Source organism: Chenopodium album, chromosome 5 (genome assembly GCF_948465745.1).
Source record: "Chenopodium album chromosome 5, dcCheAlbu1.1, whole genome shotgun sequence".
Lineage (NCBI taxonomy): Eukaryota > Viridiplantae > Streptophyta > Magnoliopsida > Caryophyllales > Amaranthaceae > Chenopodium > Chenopodium album.
In genome coordinates, this window is record NC_137838.1 from 38,329,909 (window position 1) to 38,343,319 (window position 13,411).

Here is a 13,411-nt window from a genome sequence, read left to right on the forward strand (position 1 = left end):
CCCAAGACGGCCACTCCCCTTTCAAAGTCAACGGTCACCGTCTCAAGCCCTATCATGAAGGATTCCCAAGTGATGAACCAGTTTCTGTGACACTTCTTGATGTGCATCGTCAATTCGACCCTCCTTGATCAACTCAAGGAACGTCGAGCTAACGACGTTAACCAAATGCGCTTCCGGGAGGCAACCCGAGTTTCTAACCCTTTTATACTTTTTCTTTTAATGTTGCTTCTATTTTTCCATCTACGACTTTGGATTTTTGGGTTTTGATTGTGCTTGGGCTTTAGATATACTTTGCATCTAGCATGATTGTAATGTGTTTAGATGTGTGTTAAAGGACTATTTTTACTTGCGTGATTCTTTTTGGAAGTTTGGCCGAACCACTTCATGTTCGGCCACTGTAGCAATTTCAAGGATTTATGGCAACATTCTGCCAAAAACAAAAATATTGACTTCTGGCAGAAGGTTCGACCGAACCCATGGGAGGTTCGACCGAACTTATACTGTAGTGCGGCCGAACTTCCCTGGTTCGGTCACTCCTTAATTTTTAGAAATTTCCAGCAACTTTCTGCCAGAATTTGGAAATTTGCAGTTCCAGCATAGGTTCGACCGAACCCAAGTATGGTTCGACCGAACTTAATTCGTAGTGCGGCCGAACTTCTCTAGGTTCGGTCACTCCTCTCTTTTTGCGATTTTGCTGGAACTTTCTGCCCGGATTTTAAAATGTAGAGTTTTGGCAATGGTTCGACCGAACCAAAGGGGAGTTCGGCCGAACTGTTACTGTGGTTCGACCGAACATACCCTCGGTTCGGCCGAACCTATCTTCAGAATCGAAAAAAAATGCTGCCATGTTTTCTATTTTGCTGCATTTTCGTGAATATCACTTCCATATTTGTCACCTACCCCATTCTTCTCCTTCTCACTCTAAACCTCCATTGCACCTCCCCTTACAACCTCAAATCTCCATCAAAATCACTCCAATCTTCATCCTTTCTCACTTATTTTCCATCCTTCACTCAACTTTTGCAATCTCTACTAAAAATTCCTACCAAACAAACCCATCTTTCCATTTTCCCCAATTTCAAGGGTTTAAGTGCTTCGGTGTTTTTGGTTTTTTACTTCCTTCCAATCAATTGTGGTATGTTTGTCCTAGCTTTTGCAAGTTTATTTCTTTAATTTCTTATAGTTTTACCATGTTTTACATATTTAAGTGTGAATTATGGTATTCTTGAAATTATTAGTAATGACTTGTTTATTTCATGTGGTTCTTTGGATTGACTTGTTGCAATTGATTGGTTGTTCAAAGTAGAACATGTTCTTATGATGATTATGCATGTTTATCTTGGTTTTATTTTGATCTCAATGTAATTGAGTGTTGATTTCATAGTAGGGTATTCATGTTACCATTTTATGATTGAGAAATGCATGAGTTGGATGTTATTGGAGATTGTTATTCATGGTTTTGGCTTGATTTTGATGGTTTGATGATTGGATATCATGGAAATAAGGGGACATCATGCCAAATTTCCCTTAGACCTTGTTAGGACTAATTTAGGAATGACATAGGAATCCTTATTCAAACCTTGGTCAAAATGTATTCATGCGTGCCTTGAATTGTATACTCTCAAGCATACACTTTTACCTTGGTTAAGTACTTGGCTTCTTATGTCATTTCCTATCAATTTGTTCTAATGATATGCTCTTGGTGAATTTGTAGAACCACGATGTTCGGCAAGGGAAAAGGAAAGTCAAAGAGGAAGAGGGTGGGAGAATCCTCAGCAACGCAATTCCCACCTCCTCCCGGCATCAACGATCATGGCATTATTGCTCCGGACGAGCAATTTTGGCCTATATATGCATCACTCATCAAGCGTCCGATTAGGTCCACAAGGTTCTTTTGCCCTCAAACTTTGAGGAAGCTGGGAATATTGGATGAGGTGACTAGGTTGGCTCAAAACTTTGGTTGGGGCGACTTCATCCACCTCCACGCTCACACTTACGAGCGTGTGACCTTGGAATTCCTTGCCTCCCTCCGCAAGGAAGTTTTTGAGCCGGAAGATGTCGATGAGGATCCTCAACTCATTATACACTTCAGGATGTTCAACGAGGATCACTCTCTAACGGAGAGTGATCTAAATGAGATCTTCTTTTGGCACGCCACTGGCCTTGATCACCCGTCTGAAATGACCTCCTCCCATCGCATTCTTTACAACGAGCAAGAGTGGTGGAGGAGCATCACAAACAAGGATAGGTTCCAAACTAATACCTCAAAGGTCAACAACATCATCCATTTAGCCTTGAGGTATTTTGTACGGCTTCTACAATACGCCGTGTTCTTCAAAGCCAACCTCGGCTCCATGGTAAAAGACGAGGTTGCTTGCCTATTCTTGGCCGACAATCCTCAACGGCTAAAATTTCAATGTTCCTCCACCTTAATCCATAAGCGCCCTCCGTCACAGCCGCTTCCTCAATTTCACTACTAGCAAGCGCCGTTTTATCCTCCTGGTCGATAGGGAGATCGAATGGTGTATCCTCCCGGACCCCGACCTCACTACGGTGGACCACTCCGCTCCTCTCAAATGGAAGATCCCTCAGCAAATCATCCCCAATGAGCTAAGGCGAACTAGAGCCCGGGGTGGAGCTCCTCAACCTCCACCGGTCCTCCATCAAGAGCAAATCAATCCCCCCCTTAGCGGGGGAGGTGAGGCATCTTCTTCTTCTTCCTTTCCTCCTTTTGATTTCAATGCCCTTCGTAGTACCCTCGATGATATTCGTCGAGACAATCAAGCTTCCATTGAGCAATGGGGGTACTACGCGAGGACGAATTATGACAATCTTGTGCAAGCGGGCATTCAAGCGCCCTATGTGAACTACCCTTACCACCCTCCTCAAGAGGGTCCGGTCAATCATTGGGGACCCTATGATCCTCAACACCCCACCCCCCCTTGCTACGCCTATTGGGAAGGTCCCATCGACCCTACCCAACGCGTTGGCACCCCCCCATACGACCCCTATCGTCCGGGTGGGTGTGATCCGGCTTATGACCCGGCTTCCGCATCCACCCCCGCTCCTTTTGATGGTGGTTGGGGTGCCCAAGGGTGGCCCTATGAGCACTTTAACCAACCCTTCCACCCTTTCATGGACACTCCCGGGTTTGATCCTAACAACCCCCCTCAACCTAGGGGGCGAGGAGATGATAACCAGTGATGCTGTGGGAACTCTTCCCTTTCCCCCCGATCTTCTCACTTGTCACTTTTGCTCGGGACGAGCAAAGGAATAGCGTGGGGGAGGATGTCCTTTTGGTTGGTTGAAGTGTACATAAGAAGGTAGAGTGGTAGGGTAGTTGCTTGCACATGAGGAGGATAGTGAGGATAGTGGCTTTGTGGTATTGTTGTGGCGGTGGTGATGATGTTGGTGATGTTGTGATGGTGATGTGATGAGATGGTGATGTTTTATGATTATTGATGTGATGATGATGATGATGTTTTATGGTTATTTTTGCTGATTTCTGATGATTTTCTTTGATGATCCCCGAGTCTTTGTAGGTGGAGATGCTCCCGAAAAGAAAAAAAAAATCCAAATTTCCCGAAACTCCAAATCCCCTTAATCCAAACTTTGTAGACAGCTTTTTATTAATTTTTCTTCTTTTTGTTTGATTCTTTAGTCTTTTTCTTTGTTTTCTAACCTTTTCTTGTTTTGTTGTAGTTTCTTTTGTTTGGCTCACCTTTATTGAAGCTTGAAGCGGAGATGTAGGACGTTAAGGAGCAACACTAGCTCCCTTGGTGAGATTGGATATATTACCTTGTCTTATATTTCAAGCGGCATTCGGTGAGACCTTTCCTCTCTTTCTTTTCCTTTTTCTTTGAGCGCTTAGTTTAGGTCTAGTTTAGGAAGAGTTGAATGGTTCGAGGTTGATTGATTTTGGTTCCAAGGAACCTGGGATCGTTGATGTTGATATCAACGATCACTTGTATGTCCATTGGGATTTATTTGATTTACATGCCTTGATTATGAACCTTTTTAATTTCTTCCTCCCTTTTGTGTGTTTTTCTTGTTCTCTCTTGTGTAACGAGCATGACTAAGACAAGTTGAGACACTTTTGATGTGGATTTGCTCATTCATTTGGATTCAAGAATTTATGTGCCTTTTTGATGACATGGCTTTGAATGCTTACCTTCCTAGTTGATGAGGGTTTACACGGTTTAAGAATGCTTAAGGTTGAATTAGACACATTGTAAGCTAAGGTAGCCCGGTTTAGAACTCTTGATGACGTTTGAACCCCTTAGTTCACGGGAAAGTGGTAAGATGGTGTTGCTCTCCGTAGTGAATAGGATTCCCTTGGTTGGTATTTGCTTATTTTTATCCCGTGTGAGCGTCATTTGTTCTAGCCTTCATCACTCTTGTGAGCGGCGTTTTGGATCCTTAACTATGCATGTCTTAATCTTTGTGTTGGTAGTTAGCTCCCGAGATCGTGACCAAACAACTTTAAAGGAGGAAGAGGGCATTTCTTCTCATTTTTCTTTGTTTTCTTTGTGTTTTGTTACAAATTGGTTTTCATTTTTACATCCACCCACTTGCTAACCAACTTGGGCCTCATTCCCCTTTCTTGATCTAGCCATATTACAAACCTATCGGCCTATGTTCTACCAACCCTTGTAGTTAGTGAAGCATTGGTTTTTGAGGTACGAATTCGAGAGTGTTGGTTTTAGGGCAAGAAAGTTGTGAATATTGGTTCAAGTGAGATTTTGAAAGTTATTCATGAAAGGAAATATTTGCAAAAAGTTTGTGAGGAAGGATGCAACGTATGAAGTTCAAAAAAAAAAAAAAAAAAAAAAAAAAAAAAAAAGGGGAAGGAAGAGGAAGAGGAAATGATGAGAGAAATGAAGTAATGTTATGAAATTTTGTATTGAAAGTTGTAATTTGAATTTAGGTTCAATTCTTAGGTGGTTCTTGAGAGATGGCCACTCTTTTGCTTCACTTAGGATTTGCCACCAAAAATTTTCAAATTAATTCCCAACCTTAACCCTTAGCCATGACATTACAACCCAAGTTAAGACCTTTGGACTTGGAGAAGTGCGGTCAGAGAACGGTGGAGGGAGATAAATTTCAACCCTATGGAAAGAGTGTGCATAGTTGAGATGTCGGGATAACCTCATGACTCCACAATGAATTTTTTTTCCCGGTTCCCTCGAGGAACCATGAGGAGCTAACTTGGGGATGATTTGAAGCTAGTGGAGAGAACGCGGACCGTCTAGGTTGGAGCTAGGGCAGAGGATGAAATCATTAGTTCTCTACGCTTAGCTTAGGTTTGTCTCCCTCAACCATGAGCATCTTAGAACGTGTTCCCCCTCTTTGAGTTGAGAAAAGTAAGCATTATTTGATTCATGTCCCTATGTTAGAGTCCATTTGGAGCATTTCCCATCGTGAAACTTGATTGATTTTCTTAACCCTTGTCATATTATGCTTGTTGTGTGTGTTGTCTTTTTGTTTTAGTATTCCTTGCTTGAGGACAAGCAAAAGGCAAGTGTGGGGGATTTTGATGAGTGGCATTTATGCCACTCTTTTATCCTTTTTCTCTAAGGATTCTCCCCTCGTTTGCACTTGTTTGGCCCTCTTTCTAAGCATTTTTACTTAGTTTTGCTTTCTCTTTTCTTTCTCCTTTATCCTCCCTTTTCTTAGTCTTCCCGCTTTGTTCTTACTGTGCTTTTCATGCTTATGCTTTGTAGGAACCATCGAGATTTTCAAGAGGAGGAAGCTAAGCTCAAAGGAGGCTAGAGGAAGCATGATTCAGAAGAGGTTCGGCCGAACCTCCTGATGGTGTGGCCGAACCAAGGTGTGGCCGAACCTGCTCAGTGGTTCGGCCGAACTTCAAGGCAGGGGCAAGATGAAAATCGGCAGTTTTGCAGGAGTGGCCGAACCGCAGGAGTTCGACCAGACCAGGATCAGGGAGGTTCGACCGAACCTACCCATGGTTCGGCCGAACCTACCCTGTAGTCCGGCCGAACCTTCCCATTTGTTCGGTCGGACCTCTCCTTTTGTCAGCTGACTCTGTACGGACTATATAAGTCCCTTTTTTAGAACGTTTTGGGGGATTAACTTAGTTTTAATTTTCTACATTCTTAGCTTAATCTAGAGAGAGAAACTTCATTAGTAGAGAGGGAAAGTGTGGATTTCTATTGATGAACTTGGATATTGAAGAAGGAGCTTGATTGAATCTTTGTAAATCTTCATCTTCAATTAATGAGCAATCTCTTACTCTCTTTCTTTACTTTTGTATCTAGTTTTGTTTGCTTATTTTGATTTTCCTTCTTTGCTTATTGATCATGTTGATGCTTATTGATTTGATGATTGATATTGTCTTCAATATGATTTGTGAGTAGTCACCTAGCCAAGGGTGTGGGGATGGTGTAGTTGTTAATTGATTCATGCTTATGATGTTGGGGTTATGTTAATGGTGATTAAAGTCTTTGTATGCTTGATATTCTTTGGTCTTTCTTGTAAGTGCACATTGCTAGTTGATCAAAGATGAGTCTTTACTAACAAGTAACGGAAGTTGACTTAGTTGAGATTCATTAATATCGATAATTCTTTGTTTGCATGGTTCTAATGTGGAAGCATAGAGGCTATGTTAGGAGGAATCGATTAACCCCGGAAGGCGGTTAGATCGAGCTTTATTTCGATATTCTTGCATGCTTAGTTTACCATTGCTTTGCTTCTGTGTTATTGCATGATAAAGTGACATCTACATCCACCCACTTCCCTTGGTGTTTAGTTATATTGATCTTTAATCATTCTTAATCCTTAGTTTAATCTCTTAGTTATTCATACTTCTTGTCCCGAGATAGCTTAAAGTCTTAAGTAGTGAATGCGGTGTTTATGCATGTCTCCCTATGGTTCGACCCCTCTATTTACCCTATACACGTATTAGGTTGGTAGAGCGTTATAAATTAATTTGACTTAGGTGTAGTCGCTCAACGACACGATTATTTCCTTGTCACTTGCTTTTAATTCTAGCATTTATTTAGATTTTCAAAACCCTTAGACTATTTTCATAGTCACTTCCAAAATCCTTGTTTAGGAAGGCGGTTTTGGTATCTATTTTTCCATATTTCATATGAGCAATTTTGCTAAAACAATCACGAAAAGACTTTAGCATTCCGATTGGTGAATAGGTTTTATTAAAATTAACTCCATGAATTTAATTGTATCCTTTTCAACCAATCTAGCTATGTATGCATATACATCTCCACATTTGTTAATTTTCTCCTTGAAAACTTATTTGCAATCGATAGGTCTTTCACCCTTCATGCAAATTAATCAAGTTTCAAACATGATTTTCAAACATGGGGTCTGTTTTGGATTTCATGGCCTCTAACCATTATTCGGAATTTTAGATTTGTCGTAGCTATCTTATAAGGCATTATTCCTTTACTATCTAATAGTTAATAGAATGCTTGTAAGTCTTAGGTTTATTTCTAACTTAATAGAAAATTTATAGGATTCAACCCAAGCCTTTGGTGAATTCTATACCTATACGGGGTTATTGCATCAAACACTGAGTTTCAAGGCGCTTTTAAAGCCCTTTGATTTTCTTGTTCTTACTCCAACTTTTCAAAAGTTTGTGAGAAATGAATTCTATTTTAAGGCACTTGTAAGGTCCTTTTGAGTATTCTTAATCAAGTATTCTCACAAAGCCCTTTAAGGTCTTCCAAGATTCTCGGTTCCAGTTTGTTGCTAGGCCTCGATTGTCATCGAGTTCATTTTCCTCCCACTTGTCATTTTGAAAATGTGTTTCTTTCCAGAAAGACACCACTTAGAGCAACAAACATTATGTTCTCAATTAGGTTGTGGAGGTAATGCCCGTGGTGTCACTTGAATTCTTACAAAGAGACATGTATATTGTCTTTGGGTAAAAGTTCGTTGTAAAACAAACAATTAGCTCCCACTTGAGCTATGTTAGCCTTTAATGAGCCATTAAGCTCCCACTCAACCACCTAGCTCCTGCTAAGACGGTGAGCTCCCACTGAGTCACTTAGCTCCCACTGAGCCAGTGAACTCCCACCGTGGCTAAGAGTTTTAGACATATACTTGAAAAGACATTTAGAAGTTAATTCTATCCATAACTGAATATGGCGTCCTTTCTTAGCTTCGACATTTTGTTTAGTGTAACATTAGTTCTTTGTGCAAATCTTAAGAACTTTATAGGAAGGGATGTGATCCATCATTGTTCGAGTCATTTTTAAATGGCATCGAGATCTCCATGAAGACACACTATGTTCTTTGTGGAGTTATTTATGAAAATTTCAATTTCATAAATTTGTGATGGTCACGCTTGGCTCAAGCAAACATTGCTCGATCTAATCTAGACATTTTGATATCTTGCCAAGCCGATTCTGTACTTCACTGAACTCTTGAACTATTCAAGGTCTAGTTTGTTCACATTTGATGAATATAGCCATATTATTTCAAATTCTTATTCTTCGTGAAACGTTGAAGTAAATGAATCCTATTTAGCTTTCGGAGTCAATTGTCTATACCAAGAATAATAGCTCTTTTCTTTGTCGATTTCAACAAGTAATACTTGCTTGTCTTAGAACGATTTCGAATTAATCAACTATCAACAGCCTATCTAATAGAGCCTTGACTACGTTCTTATCGATGTGACATTGCTAAAGATGTTCAGAACGCAAATCATGCCCATGACTTTGAGATTTTTCCAGTTTATCATGTTAAGAAAATGTTTGTCTATAATCAAGCATTCTTGACTCATGGTTTTGACAACCATGCCATTCAAATAAATTTGCAATTATTGCTCATTGCTTTGAATGTGAGTCTTTCCGTGTGTAAACAAATCAATTGCTGATTATGGAATACAATAACCATTTATTTGTTCCAGCCTTAGCTTAAAGGTCTATAAACAAAGCATACGACCTTACAACTGATGTAGCACCACATGCTTTATTCTAAGCTTGTAAGTCGATAACTTAGCTTATCATCAATAGTTTGAGGTCACTTTCAAAGTGGAACACTCAAGAAGTATCCGATACTTTGTGAAGATAATGAGTTGCTAAGTTAACTTCAATAACATGAATTCTTTAGTAAAATGGAATCTCATTCCTTTTCTTTGTTCCTCGTTTCTTATATTTCTTATCATACTTTATATCATAATCTTTAAGAACCATATCTTTAAGAGTCTTTGACTTTTATACTTTGTTAGGCATAATTAAGCATCTAATGCGCCGTAAAAAAAAAGTTTCATCTTTTCCTTTAATTCATGCTCGAATTACTACATCAATGAGTCCTACTCATCTATGTATTAAGCGAAAAGATATGTTGGTTGTCAATATTGACAATTTGAGTTTGCAACTCAACACTACATGTTTTATCAAAACTACCTAGTATTTTGAATACATGATGTCCAACCGTCCTTAAAAGTCATTTATGAGAATTGTATTTTAGAAATGCTTTACTTTTATTAAAGAACCATTCTCAAAGATTTCCTTTACTAATCATGGAAAACAATACAGTTTGATTTGGAATTCTACAAATATAAGTGCAAAGTATAACCATTTATCAAGTAAATAACATAATAAGTTTGAAAATTAAAAGGTATTCATGCAAATTTTCAATCTTATTAAACGTCTTATCCACGCATTTAATTTGTCCCCATTTGGTGAGAATAAGTCAATTCCAAGATCCAAGGAAACTACGAGTGGCTAAGCATGCTTTGGCTTGTCTTAGCACTCAATCCCCCAAGGTAAGAAACAATTTGCTAATGGCTCCAAGCGACTCTTGGTTGAATAAATCGTCGCATCTAATGCTCTCTCAACAATTTATTCACTTTGCCACGACATGTAATGACTCCATCACTCATATCGTTGAGTACAACAAAAACCGACTTGCATGCCCGGTATGCCTTATGAGTCTAGGGAGTAGTAGTGATGCCTCGCTTTGGCGTAGCCCATCACTACTCTCAATAGGTCGATAAGTGTTGTTTTGGAATGACAAGTATTACTCAATATTATTAGGGACCTAGGGTTTTTATGTTGGTTGATTTAAGTGAACTTAATTTATCATCTCAACATTTGAAATCCTAAACATGCATCTAACATATAATTCATATATAAATAATCATGAATATTAAAGAAAAAGAATTTTGATGCATATTGGCAACTAGCATGACCCCTTGAATTCTTCAAGTCTTCAAAAGGTCTTCTTTTGCAACTTTATGGCTTTGTCTTCCAAGAACCTCCATCTTCAAGATTTGACAATAATTATGCAACGATAGTATCTACGACTAGGATTAATCTAAGTATTAAGGTACAAAAATACTCAACGGTATGCAGACCCTATTTAGATTTACAAAAATACATCATGGATCGCATTCCGTATTTTCTATCCTAATCGGGCTCCACTAGTTGCCATTTTTATAAAGCGTGTGAGAGAATGTACATTCCATTCATCCATTCACTATTTGTGAATGGCCCATGCATATTACAACAATAAATAAGTAACAATGCATAAACACGTGATAACTAGTAGCTAATCTAGGTGGTTAATCCAATTAACACGCATAATTAAAACTAGTCAAAGTTATTTTAACCGATTATGTAAATAAGCGCAATTCATATTTGAAGCTCCCACTAAATTTCGCATCTATCTTAATTAATCCAATTAATTAAGCCGGTAAAACCCAATTATTTGCCAAAATAAAATTTGCAAATGCCGCTCTTGAAAAACCGAGGCCTAGCCTTCAAAATTTATTAAAATAATTAAAACCAAATTAGATTAATAAAATTTTTAAAACGGAAAAATAAGCAAACACGAAGCCAACTGTACTTAAGTGATTCACGCACTACATACGTGCCATATGAAAGTCAAGGTTGTCTAACAACCCCGCAATATACGGCTTGGCTCATGTGCTTTCACCACACCACGTAACATTAGCTAGGTACACCCTAGTAGCGTTTGCTACGGGTTACAAGGTGCTAGACACAAGGCCACGACTGCTTGCCCCTTACACCAAAACACCAAGCACATACACGCACTAAACGCTCGCACACCCCACGCACATGGCCGCACACATCGAGCATGCCCTTGGCAGTCACATGCGGGCTGCTATGCAGGCCGGCTAGCTAAGGGAGGCTTTACCTCGATTTGCGTGCCAAAGACTCGGGATTTTAATCCCTAATTTTGCGTGATAATTTTTTAATTCTAAATTAATTTTAGAACTAATTTTCATGAGCAAAATTGAAAATTTAAACAAGTCTAACTTAAATAAAAAATCATCCAAGTGCATGTAACCTAAATTATTTCCAAGAACCACTCTTTAATAAAATTGGTTTAACTTGGTGCAACAAAATAAGAGGGCAATTACTCACTATCAATTTAATTAATTTAAATTAATTTTGAGTTTTTCACAAAATAAAAGAGAGTTAGAAAAATGAACATAAGTCTAATAAAGATTCTAACTTATTTCACACTTAATGCAATTAATTTGCAATTATGTGAAAAATAAAACCAAGCTTTCAAACACAAATTACCCACAAAGTAATCATGCCTAAAGAGGTTTAAAATTGCATATAAAATATGTATTGAACCAATTACATAACCACCATAAATATGCAATTAATTTTCAAGATTAGAAAAACTTATATTTTTGTCGTAAAAAGGAAAAACCCCTCGAAAAATGCATTTATGGTCGTTTTTTGGCTAAAAAAGAGTCTGAAAGGGTAAAACCATTTCCAGAACGCCTTTTCCACCCAAAATTCATTATTTTTGGGTCAAAATCTGGGTTCGGGAGCTGAAGTCAGCTCTAATACAAGGTTAAAATGGATAAAACGAGCTACTAATCTAATTAGCAACTTATAACCAGAAAAATTAAGCCATAAAAATACCTTGAAAAATATTATGATTTTAAAATAAATGAGCGAGGCTCTTATACCGCTGTTAGGGTTTGGTGAGTCCGACTCACCGCGGAAACAAACCCAAAAACAAGACCGCACTCGTAATAAATAAAACCATAAACATAATTAAGTTAAACACAAGATTAAGATAAAACGATTACCTTTTGGAGCGTGCTTCGCCCGACCGAACGGGCTCTTACTTGAAAGCTTAGCCTCCAACGGAAATCCACCCGCAAGAACTACTACTGACGTTTAGGCCCGTTGCTTCTAGTTTAGCGAGGCCCGACCAAAACCCGAATATTATATGAGTTTAAGGGTTTTTGCAAATGCAATGCCCAATTGAACTCCTACTCAAGCAAAAAATTCTCAAGCCATGCTTTGACGACTATTTATGAGGAAGGATAGCTTATGAATTCCACTCATCTTTCAATGTGGGACTTTTTCACAAAAAGATCCCACATGGAAAGATTGATGAATCCAACCCTTTGATAAATAAACCAAGGAAAAAGTAACAAGTGTCACATGGTTAGTTGAGGACCACTTTTTCACTTGGTCCCCAAGGCATTTCACATGCATTGTGAACTGACCATGTTTCACCCAACCTTGAGCCCCAAGTTGGTTTCGGTTGGGCCACTTTCTTTTGGCCCGTGTCCATGACCCATCACCTGAGTCCACGGCCCTTGCCACATGCGCTGCCTCTGTGGTTCGCTACCACGTGGCACGCAGCCACTTAGTGGCTGCTAACGTGGCTGCCACGTACGTTGCCACGCTTGCTGGCACATGACGTTTTGCCATGTGTGCTGCCACGTGTCACGCTCCTATTGGGCGCGCTTTCCCAGCCTTTCCCGTGGCTAGGATTTTACCTGTTACTTGAAGTATTTTCCCGTCTCACCAAATCTTAAATTTTGGTTCGACATTTGAGATTCTCTTATGCTCGGTTTCGACGCTCCAAGCTCGAATTTCCGACGTCTAAATATTTATTACTCGGGTGACTCATTAATTCTTCCGAATTAATTCGTCGTGTCAGTTCGTTTATTTCTTGAGATTCTCTTATGCATTAATATTACTGATCGAAAGCGGCCTCCACCTAGGCATTCCGATAACTTAACCTTACTGAATATATTAGCTTTCTAATAACTCTGAACCCACTATCAGAATAATATACTTGTTCGAAGGACACCATTCCTTTCCGAGTGGGCTTTGGATCTAGGCTTCGAGGTCTCAGATGGTAAAGAAGAGAAGGAGGAGAACCAAACTGAAGAAATCCCGGCTGAGGTCCTCCCTGAGCAAAAAGAAGCAAGCCTTCCTGCTGCCAAGAGCAGCGGAGCAAGCTCATCAGCCATGATCTAGCCACCCCTGAAGCATTTCTGCAGCGGTATGCCATTTCTTATTTTCTCCGATCTATGAGCCGTGTACTTTTGCATTTACCGACTGAGGAGTCTGGTTACCAATTTTTATCTTTTTTCTTCTTGATGTCTTTCCGGCTAACAATATCATCCGGCCTTTGG